This window comes from Belonocnema kinseyi, chromosome 8 (genome assembly GCF_010883055.1).
Source record: "Belonocnema kinseyi isolate 2016_QV_RU_SX_M_011 chromosome 8, B_treatae_v1, whole genome shotgun sequence".
Classification (NCBI taxonomy): Eukaryota; Metazoa; Arthropoda; class Insecta; order Hymenoptera; family Cynipidae; genus Belonocnema; species Belonocnema kinseyi.
The window spans coordinates 54,782,093-54,792,978 of NC_046664.1; the positions used below are offsets into that span (position 1 = coordinate 54,782,093).

Consider the following 10,886-nt stretch of genomic DNA (forward strand, 5'->3'; position numbering starts at 1 on the left):
CCCCCCCCAACATATCACGTATTTTGTTAATACGCCATAGAATCTTGTATCAAATAAATCAAACAATTTGAGACCAAAACTTCAAAACTTTAAATTTATTTCTTTTGAACATAAAAGATGAATTTTTAACAAGATAGTGCAATTTTAAATAAATAATTGGATTTTTTAGAAGACAGTTGAATTGTAAAAGAACATGAATTCTTAATTAAAATGGCGAATTTTTTGTCCAAAAAGACGTATTTTCAACAAAACAGTTCGATTTTGCAAAAAAAGGTTAACGTTTTAACAAAAAGCTTGAATTTTTCACAAAATAATTGAATTTTCAATCAAAAAGTTAAATTCTGATACTACACGAAGAGCAATTTCAAAATATCAATGGACGGAAACCCCATTCGGTTCCTTTTTGAAAAAATCGAAAAAACAGCAAAATCAACTTTTAAATTGTCGAAATTCAGATTTTACGTTAAAATTCCCTATATAAGGTCACGAATTAATCGAAATAGTTTTTTTTGCAACGGTAAAAACTGCAAGTAGCAGTCAACAGGCGTTATACGTCTTATATTTTTTTAAACTTTTTACCATTGCAAAAAAAGACTATTTTGATTATTCGGTAACCTTCTATACATAATTTTAACGTATAATCCGAATTTCAACCATTTAAAAGTTGATTTTGCTGTTTTCGAGTTTTTTAAAAAGGAACCGAATGGGGACCCAATAGGGTCTTTACGGGTACTTTGTAGAGACTCCATTCGGTTCCTTCGGTCCGCCAGGGAGCAGACGAATTTTTTATAAGACAGCTGAATTTTCAACCCAAGAAGTTGAATTTTCAACAACAGATAAATTTTACAAAAAGATATGTATAAAAAGATTGAAATTTCTACAAAAAAATATCAATTTTAAAACTGAAAAGATGAATTTTCCACAAAAAAACATAAATTTTCAAACAAATAATTGCTTTTCAACACAAAAAACAAAACGAATTTTCAATAAAATGGTGAAATTTTCAAGCGCAGAGATGAAATTTCCAAAAAAAGTTAAATTTTCAGCAATACAGATTTCTCAGTCAAGAAAGTTAAAAAAAAAGTTCGTTTGGATTGTTCAATTTGCAGGCCAAATGACAAATTTTCTCTAAAACAGTTAAAATTTTTATAAAAAAGTTAAATTTGCAACTAGAGATGAATCTTAAAACAAACAATGTTAACAAAGTGTTTCATAATTTTGCCAAGATTTGAAAAGATTCAATTTTCAAGAAAATAGTTCAAGTTTTAACCACAGAGTTGCATTTTCAACAAAAATTATGAATATTCAGCTTTAATAATTAAATTTTAAGTTGAGAAAATTTATTTCGCATTAAACGAAAAACGAATTTTTAACCGAAGGAACCGAAAGGAACCTCTACAAAGTACCCGTAAAGACCCCATTCGGTTCCTTTTTGAAAAACTCAAAAAAACAGCAAGATCAACTTTTAAACTGTTGAAATTCGGATTCTACGTTAAATTTTCTATTCGAAACTCAAGGAGTAATCGCAATACTTTTTTTGCGGCGTTAAACAATTTTAAAAGTGTCATTAACTTCTGCTGAAGGTGACTTCAAACGCATCCATAATAGCTCAAGTAGTATGTTGCGCGCGAAGTTTAAAAATAAAATTCTCTCTCACTACATCGTAGCGTTGTTGTCTGAGGTTTCCAATGCGTGGCGCTAGCATCCGGACAAAATTCTTAAAGTTACTGACGGCCATGTGACGAGTATAAAAGCTGATCAATTCAGCCCTAAGATCAATATTTTTTCACCCATATTGTAAACATAAGTTTAAATAACGCGGAAATTCTTTTCGGGATATATTATTAAATATTATAGGATCGCTTGTGGCGTTGCGAAGAGTTAGGGAAAGAAAAAAGTTTATTTATAAAAATAATGATTATCGACGGACACATTTAGACTTTACAGCAGAAGTTTGACTCCCACATGGACATAGGAAACACGGGACTAGGCATGCCATCCTAACTAGGACCAGTCGGGTTGAATCCACGGGGGGGGGGATTCCATGAGTGGGGAGTGCCGCCATCTTATGATGTGCCACTTGATTATGCGCTCGAGCATTTTTTCCGACAAACTGTGTATGAAAATATAAACATGTGGGCGCTGCCATGTTTGTCGCGGAAATCAAAAGATGGTGGACCTCCCCCCTCATTGCATCAACCCCGCATGGCATACCTAGTTCCGTGTTTCCTACGTCCATGGACTCCCAGCTTTCTCTGGCGGTAATCATGCAATCTGTTTTACCCATAGACCCGTAGAAGTTCAAAGTTGTCTACTCGCTGCGATAGGTGACTATAGTACCACAGATTTGATAGTACCAAAGATATTAGGTCCTAGAAACGGCATGGATCAGTGGTGGGGACGGTCGATATATATATATATAAGTACATTTTCGACTATATCGAGGTGCTGCCCTCTTTAACTTTTCACCGTTTCCTTGGCAACCGCGTCCTCCTAGCACGTTAGTAGTGACATTTTAAAAATGATTTTGTAAAACTAAATTTAAAGATTGAATACAATTTAGATCATTTCAAAAAGTGAAAACATTTTAGTTAAATTCAAAATTAAAGTAAAATTTAGTTAAATTTAAGTAAATTTCAGTTAAAATTGCAGATATTGAAAGGTGTTAAATGGTGTTAAATTTAAGTACAATCTAATTAAATAAAAATGAAACTGTCGTTAAATTTTGAATTTGATTGAACTGAATACCGATATGTGGGTTGTTTCTTGGATTTAACAATGGAGAGCATTCAAATAAGCAGGCAAAAATTTAAAAAAATGCCCTTTTTTATAATAATTAGTTAAATTCAACAAAAAGACGCAGGAAAGTAATTAGGACTCATAGTTCCAAAGTTTTTGGTTTGAAACTTTTCAGAAGTCGACAATGTCAAAATTTAAAAGGAAGCGTTTAAACTTCAGCATAACTATTTTGCATGGAAATACTTTAATATTCCACAATGTTGTTTCAAATTAGAAGTATGTTAGCAATTAAATAATTATTCCATTCAAAATTATTCAGTTTCAGAAATTAGATTATAACTTCAAAGCCTTTGAAATTAAAAGGTTTGAACTGTGAGAATTTTGAAATGAAAACAATTAAAATTACAGTGTAATTATTTTCTTTTATTAGCGTAAAAAAAAATTATTATTATTAAAAGAAACTAGTTTATAAATTAAGAATTCAAACACTCAGTGTTTGTAAAATTTCTAATATTCTTAGAGTATAACCTATCAATTCTAATTATTTAATTTTAAACGCAGCTTTACGATATAAATAATTTAAAGCTGCAATAAGCAGATTATTCGATGTCAAACCTCGTGAAAATTGAAATAAATGTAAAGCCGAAAAAATGTAAAATAAATGTACATAAAGAAAACATTTTATAATGAGAGGAATTTTAGTTGAAAGGTTTTAGTATATTTCCAATTTAAAACATTCAAATTGAGTAATTTTATAAACAGAAAATTCAATAATTGTGTTATTTGAAATTTTTTTCTTAGAGTTGATAAATTAAAAATGCAAGCATTAATATTTGTTAAATTTTAAATATACCTCAAGTATAACATGATAAATTTAAATTATTTAATTTTGAAAGTTTTGAATTAAAAATTCAAATGCAGAATTCTAAATGTTTGTTTTTGGGGATTATCAGATTTTGGAGGTCCTTAATTTAAGCCTAATCAAGTTAGAAGGTTTACAGTTGTCAATTTTACGATATTGAACCCTTATATTCAAAACCAAATAAAATTTTTAATTGTTTAAGATTTGATTCTAAATTTAAATTTTGTAATGCTTTACATTTTTAATTTTACACTTTCAAACCTTTTTTTAAATTTGAATCATCGAGAAAAAATATTACATTCTATTAGACACGACATTTTTTACGTAAAAAAATAATTTAGGAAATACCCCGTGCGCCAAGGTGAACAATCCGTCGAGAGGAAAAAATGGATTAAGCCAAATCAGCTGTTTGCGTGAAGAAACTCACTGTCTTCGTTTTGACGTAAGTCTTCTTTACGTCTACGCTGCAACGCGAAAATGACCCTTACGTTAAACTTTAGAGAGTAATTTTTTTTCTCTAAGAGGGCAGAAATAATCACGGCTTATCACATAATAAATATTTCATATAAAAAATTCTTCACTTATTTATTACATGAAAACATTTGTCCTTGTTTACAAGATCGATGAAGTAAGAAAAACATCTTGATTGGAATATCTTGATTTTTAAAGAACAAGAAGCTTCAAGCATTATAACACTAGACGTAAAGAATTTTAAAATATCTTCCTTTCCAATTTAATAAACTCAATATTAAAATGGAAGTTTTAATATTGTCAGAAATAAATATTTACTTTAAGTTCAAGTACCTAGATGGCAGTTTTGACTTGTCATGTTCAATTGTAATTTTTACATTATGTCTAATTGTCTACTGTGTTATGAATTGCAGTTAGAAGAAAGTTGTGCAAGATACAATAGAGCAGAATTAAACTTCGGTTTTCAATAAAGATCTTTGAAAAGAATTATACAATTTTGGAAAAATAAGTCTAACAAAAAAGTTCCAGATCATGTATTTTTTGGTTCGATTCATAACTTTATTCAAATATCAAATTCCTTCCAAATTTCTTTTTAATTATGCAAGAAATAAACATTGTTAATATCTTTTTCAAATAAAAAGAGTCTGGGTTTTTGCATGATTGTCATTCTTTTTCTTAAAATAACTTTTTTTGTTAATGAGGTAATTAATTTATAATGCATAAACCTTTAAAATTGTATACAAGAAACTGAAAGTTAATGAAGAATTTAAATTATTAGAAAATAAATTTATTTACGAACAAATTTAAAAAAGCAAGTTTTTTAGTAAAGAAAAGAATTTAAAATAATTATTTTAGCAAAATCAAAACTTTTAAATGGAATTAAATATATAAACAGTTAAAGAAGTAAAATGCAAACAAAAGCTTAATCGACCAGCTGGAGAATATAGTTTTCTATACATGACCGGTGGAGAAAATTTTAAAAACGGCGTCAAATTCTTTTTAAAAATATAGACTATTAAAGTACATAATAGCAGTTCTGTAAATTTATAACATTGGTTTATATTACTTTTCATGACTGCGATTTAAAAAATGTAATTAGCTCAGATATTAAAACAGAAAAATACGAAAAGTATGGCAATTTTTATGTCAAGTTTTAGTATTAAATGTTAATAAAAAAAATTAAGCAAACTTAAAATTTTTCTTAAAATTAGATTTTTGGAGCAGGGAAAATGACATTTTGTAAGATTGAGACACTTCTTATTTCAATTTGAAAACATGGTTCATATTCATAACAAAGCCTTAGCTAAACTGTAGAAGCAAGCCGTAGTTTCTTTTGACTTTCGAAAATGCTTCCCCCGTCGGACCGAAAGAACCGAATGGAGCCTCTACAAAGTATCCGTAAAGACCCCATTGGGTCCCCATCCGGTTCCTTTCAAAAGAACTCGAAAAAAACAGAAAAATCAACTTTTAAACTGTTAACATTCGGATTCTACGTTAAAATTCCCGTATAGAAGGTCACGGAATAATCGCAATAGTTTTTTTTTTTGCAACGGGAAAAAGTTTAAAAAAATATCAGACGTATAACGCCTGTTGACTGCTACACTTCAAACGAATCGCCTGTAAGTAGCAGTCAACAGGCGTTATACGTCTTTTTTTTTTTTTTTAACTTTTCACCATTGCAAAAAAACTATTGCGATTATTCCGTGACCTGCTATAGGGAATTTTAACGTAGAATCCGAATTTCAACAATTTACAAGTTGATTTTGCTGTTTTTTCGAGTTTTTAAAAAAGGAACCGAATGGGGTCTTTGCGGGTACTTTGTAGAGACTCCATTCGGTTCCTTCGATCGGCCAAGGTCTTACACTTTACAGCTGTTAAAAAACTCATTTACCACTAAATTCACAAATACTTGCTTTTCAGAATTTGTATTTCTTTAAGGCCATGTGACGAGAGGGTCACGTGACCAAACGTGGTCATCGATATTTCTTTCCAAACTTAAATCTCAAAGAAATGAGGTATCGCTCTGAAAGTTTGGGAAATGAAGGAAAAAGTAATAAAGCCCATGTCTCTGCTTTCTTCCGGTGGAAGTTTTGAAAAAAAAAATTTCCAAGAAAATACAAGTGAAAGTTTTTTTCCAACTTACGTCCACATGAAATGAGATATCATGTTAAAAATTTGGCACGCTAAACAGAAGGCATGCAGAAATAAGTCTCTGGTCCTAAATAATTAGAATGATGAAAAAATTTTGTTAATTACTATTTTGGAGCAGTACCGACCGTGCTGTAAACGACTGGAAGCGATTTTCAAAGTTGTCAATGGGATAGTTATGAGGCTTATATTTATCAAAGTGGGTTAAAACAACAAAAATCGCTCACAAAACTTATGCACAAATAAAGCAAAAAGTAATGTTTGCACTTGAAATGCAAATAAACAAATTTTGTCTGACATACGTAACAGCTGTGTCAAAGCAGCACCAAGCCCAAAGATATTATATCGTTGGCAGCGCTATCGCAGCTAAGTTACTATCAAAGCATGGACATAGGAAACACGGGACTAGGCATGCCATCCTAACTTGGGCAAGCGGGATTGAATCTAAGGGAGGGAGGGGGGGGGGGAATTCCATGAGTGAGGAGAGTCGCCATCTTACGATGTGCCATTTGATTATGCGCACGAGCATTTTTGCCGACAAACTGTGCATGAAAATATAAACATGTGGGCGCTGCCATGTTTGTCGCGGAACATCAAAAGGTGGCGGACCTCCCACCTCATTGTATCACCCCCGCAATGGTATGCCTAGTCCCTTGTTTCCTATGTCCATGTATCAAAGATATTAGGTCCTAGATACGGCATGAGATTAGTTGCACCACATACCGGTAGTTAGCGCGGCAGGCAAGTTTGTAATGTAAAAAAATACTATATAGGCTTTTTTAATTCTGTTTCCAAATCTTCCGCGCTCGATATCTTGCACCGATTGGTCAAAGGCTTCGAGACTCAGAAGAAGTGCGCAAAATATACGTATAACCGTAATTCAGGACGTGCATTAAGTACTTTCTTAAAAATTGAAGTTGGTTTTCACTAATGTAACGGTACGTGAGTGATATTTGACGTTTGACAAGTGTCAAAATCGTTTTGTACTTCGATCTTAATTAAGTAAGTAAAGTGAATATCTGCAGGTTGTACGTAATTATTTGGTGATAAAATCTGTTATTTTACTTATTGAATAAAATATGGGAATCAAACGCTTTTGACTAACTGCAACGTAAATTACAATCCGTATGATTATAAAAATTGCAACTATGAATCTGAAATTCAAATGCTGAGAGGTCAGAAGCGGCGAATTATTCTTATAAGCTGGGTGTTCAGCGACCTTGAAAATGTCTTCTTCGCTACTATAGAATGCTAAAGTATACATTTTTTGTGATATTTAACTTAGAAATTATAAAAATTATTAGTTGAAATCTTCAATGTCAACTCAACTTTAGAGTAGACCTTTTTATTCTGGACGTCGACAGTGCACATGTGCCAGCATTTTACGTCTTTTCCGTATTTTTCAAACAGTTTTGTGTCGAAATATATGGAAAATATTGTAAATGAAAATAACAACGAAAAATAAATGTGTAAGTAAATCAGAGTTTAAAGACAACAAATTTTTTAAGTACATTCAGAAAAAAGACCTGCGAAAAAAGTGCGAAAAGTGTGGCGAGCAAGCCCATTATTTACATTTGTTGACATATCTGTCGTCTTCAAAAAAATGTTTAAAAATCACGGAAGATGATGTTCCAGGAGCAAAATTAGTGCACAAATCGATGGAAGAGCACAGTGTTAAACAGCTTAAACAATGGAGAAAATATAGGAAAGGATCTTTAAAAAGAAAAAAAATGATTCAGTAGAAAGTTTAGTTGAGGTTGTGTTTGGCAGGCATTAATATTTTCTTTCTTTGTTAACATTCGCTTACATATTAAATGAAGCATTGTTACGGGGTTTCGAACCTCCTAAATTTTTTTGATAAAAATAAAATCTATTTAATACTTTCACTTGCGAACGCAAAACTATTATATTTATGTATTTATAACCAGTTTATATGAAAGGAGGAAAATTTGTTAGTACATTCCTTATAACAGGTAATCACTAACAAATGGCTTTTTATTGTCTAAACTTGAAAAAGAGTAGTAGAAAATATAATATTGTGTTATTTCATATTTGTATGAATATTAAATATTTACTCACACAAAGTTCTGAACTGCAAATCTTGTATAAAAGAAAGTATTTATACCTGCCATACAAAACCTCAACTAACCTTTACACTAAATCACGTTTTTTTCCTTTGAATGGTGGTTTTCTACATTTAGAACATCGTTTCAGCTGCTCAATACTGTGCTCTTCTACTGATTCGTGCACTGATTTTGCACCTGGAACATCATCTTCCGTGAGTTTAGCCAAATTTTGAAGCATTTTTTAGAAGATGACAGACGGAAATAATGGCCTTGATCGCCGCACTCTTTGCACTTTTTTCACCGTTTTTTTTTTTAATAGTCTTAAAAATGTTCTACCTTAAAAATCTCTGTTATTTACAAATTAATTTTTTGTTGTTATTTTCATTAACAATCTTTTCCATACATTTCGACACAAAACTGTTCGAAAAATACGGAAATGACGTAAAATTTCGGCACGTGCGCACTGCCGACGTCTAGAATAAAAAGGTCTAATAGAATGAACCATGGCCATATAACGTAATTTTCGAGCGTTTCACCACTCGGTTTTTGAGTATACACCATATTACAAAACATTAATAAAAATTTCAAAATGTTTGAAAGATTTAAAAATATTTTAAAGGATTTTGAACATTTTATAAAGGCGTGTTTATCAGATTTTAAATATTTCATAACAATTTCACAAATATTTTTAAACTTTTAAAAGATATAGAGTTTCAAAGATTTTGAAAAGGTTACAGTTCACCAGATTTCAAAGATTTTAAAACATTTGGAAGATTTGAAAAGGTTTCAAAACATATTACAAGTTTTTTTTACTAACTATAGATTTCAAATAATTCAATGATTTAAACGAATAAAAAAGATTTTGCAAACAAAGATTTAAGAAAAATTTCCCAAAGAAACCACGTCCCGAGAATTTTTGTGAACACATTCTAATATTGTGTTACATTTTTTTTAATTCGTAACTAATCATTTATTTTAAATGCGCGGTGAATCCTGGGGAACACAACCTTTTTTCAGAATTTGGTTATACATGTATTTTGTGCACGTCTTCTGAGTCTCGAAGCCTTCGACCAATCGGCGCAAGATCTCGAGCGCGAGAGATTTGGAAACCGAATTAAAATCACCTATATAGTACTTTTTTGCATTACACAAATGTAAGACGGGTTGCATTGCATGCTAGACTTTATATAATTATATTCTCTATGACTACATAGTAAACGCGTGCGCGCGCGCGCGCGTGGGTGTGTGTGTGTGGGCAACCATATATTCGGTCGCTCCAAATCATAGTGCATTTGAAATCCAAAATGGTAATAATCCAATTTTACTTTATAAGTGAATGAAACAATAATTTTAGTTCAGTAGAAAAGTTTTTGAAGGAATTTGAAAACTCTAAAGACTTTTTGAAATAAAAAGGCCCAAAATGTAGCTACGAGGTTAGCACCAAATAGTAAAAACAAATTTGAATTAAAAAGTTCATTTTTTATTTAAGTTATAATTTTTTTTATAGATAAGTAGAAAAGTGAATATGAAGATATAGTAAAATTTTATTTAAATTTACATAAACTAAAAAAAAAAACTGTCTGGTTAAATCAACCAGAATTGTGGTTGAATATGTCCTTACTATTTTCTTCTGGTGTTAACAATTTGGCACGATAAATAGAAGGCATGCAAGAATGTGTCTCTGGTCCCAAATAATTAGAACAGTGAAAAAAATTTTTTTAATTACTATTTTGGAGAAATACCGACCCTGCTGTCGTCAAATCGTGCAAGCCATTTGCAATGTTGTCAATGGGTTAGCTATGAGGTTCATATTTATCAAAGTAGGGCAAAACAACAAAAATCGCTTACGAACATTATGCACAAATAATGAAAAAACTAATGTTTGCACTTGAAATGCAAATAAACATATTTGGTCTGACCTGCGTATCAGTCTGGTCAAAGATATTATAAACGTAGATGCGGTGCGGGCTTAGTTGCCCGCCATAAATATAGACGGCGCGTCCGGCGAAAAAAGTCACTTCCCCTCTACCCACCGCTCCCCGTAGAAAGCACCCATCGATATAGTTTGCCAAGAGCCACTTGGAGCGCTGTAAGCACCTCTCGGCACACCTTCGAGGCGCACTGATGGTTAACTTAGCTTAGACAAGAACCATTTAGATTCAAAGTAAATTGCCAATTAAAACATTTTTACATTTATAACTTTGAAAAACTTGGTTATTTTAATAAATACCACAAATATAAGTCGATGAGTAATTTATATTACGGTTTCATATATTTTCCACTAATTCTAAAATGATTAATTATAATTTTCATTCTATATATTGTCTATATATAGTTCTTTAATATTATTTAGTTTTTATTTTTGTGGTCTGCAATTTCTCAGGACTTTTTTAGACTATTCGTCTAATCAAGTTCTCGTATGTATTTTCCAATTTCTTAATTATTATATATTCTAAAGTTTTTATAAAAATATAATTACAATTCCAAGTGATAGGAAAATTGTTCTTTCGGTTCTTAGATGTTAAGACGACAGTTCCAAGCCAGATTACGTTTCGCATTGGCAAACAGAATTAGATAATTGATACAGCTGACTCGAAATA

The 10,886-nt window shown here is 31.2% G+C and overlaps 1 protein-coding gene across 2 annotated transcripts in view; it reads right to left on the minus strand.

The window, feature by feature from the left end:
* The window catches only part of LOC117177994 (venom serine protease 34-like), a 69,369-nt gene that overhangs the window by 531 nt on the left and 57,952 nt on the right, over positions 1–10,886 (minus strand). The gene's annotated exons all lie outside the window — the stretch shown is intronic.